The sequence below is a fragment of the Colobus angolensis genome, unplaced genomic scaffold (genome assembly GCF_000951035.1).
Source record: "Colobus angolensis palliatus isolate OR3802 unplaced genomic scaffold, Cang.pa_1.0 Scaffold87, whole genome shotgun sequence".
NCBI classification, from domain to species: Eukaryota; Metazoa; Chordata; class Mammalia; order Primates; family Cercopithecidae; genus Colobus; species Colobus angolensis.
The window spans coordinates 1,937,793-1,938,732 of record NW_012122598.1 but is presented as its reverse complement, the minus strand read 5'-3'; the positions used below and the strand labels follow the sequence as shown (position 1 = coordinate 1,938,732).

Here is a 940-nt window from a genome sequence, read left to right as displayed (position 1 = left end):
GGCGGGGGAGCTCCGGATGCCCCTTCGCCTCCGCCCAGCCAGCGCCCCCCGCTGCCCGGCCCAGTCCTTTCTCAGCCGCCCGAACCCAGGACTGGAGTCCTGCGTCTTCGGTCGTAGCTTTCTCGAGGCTGCCTCCAAGCTTCTTCCTCCGGATCCTGCAGTGCCCGAGGTCCCGACGGTGCTAACATCCCGTTGACCCCTGCCTGCCAGTCTCTCATGCCCTTTCTCTTCCTCATCAGCCCACACAGAGAGGAGTCAGGATCTCAGAGCTCCCCCATTCTCATATCCTCCGCTCCCCAACGCACTCTCTAGGCAAAAGCCCTTCCAAGCGAAGAAGGAGGTCAGAGACGCAGAGGACGGGCTTTCCAGGGCCCGAGCACCCCCTGCTGGCTGACCCGAAGTCCCTCCCCCTCCCCCTCCAGCTGTGATCTCCAGCTGTGGTGGCTGAGAAGAGCTGGCTCCTTTGATCTAGGAGCGTGGCAACCCCCTCCAGGCGCCCCATTAACCTCCATTATCCCAATTAGGCAGCACTCCCAGTCCTGGATCCAAGCTTCAAAGCCCCCTCAGTTGGGAGAAAAGGGAGCTGAATCATAGGCCCCCTACCTCCCCACCAAGCCACACCACTTTCAGACAAGATCCAGGTGCTCCGGTCTCCAGCTTGTGTACATGATAGCAGGGCCAGAAGAGGGACCCTCAGGGGCCACCCTCGTCCCAATCCTGAAACTTCATTAAAAAGAGAAGCAGATAGTCAAGGGGACCCTCTTTTGCTGGCCCATTTTCCTGCATTCATTGACTTCAGTGGCAGCATCCAGGTTCCTGGCTGACCTGAGCTTCCTATCAACTTATCCAGCGTTATCCTGTGGAAAGGGGAGCCAAGAGCCAACCCTCTCCTCCCTTAATCCTATCTCAACACTCCCTTCCTCCCTCCCTCCTGGAACAA

At 59.0% G+C, this 940-nt stretch overlaps 1 protein-coding gene across 1 annotated transcript in view; it reads right to left on the bottom strand.

The window, feature by feature from the left end:
• SP7 (Sp7 transcription factor) overlaps positions 1 to 304 on the bottom strand; it is a 20,087-nt gene extending 19,783 nt beyond the window's left edge. The window contains exon 1 of the mRNA XM_011930518.1: positions 104 to 304. The gene's annotated coding sequence lies outside the window, so the exon portion shown is untranslated. The remainder of the gene's footprint in view (positions 1 to 103) is intronic.
• Positions 305 to 940: the final 636 nt, after the last annotated feature.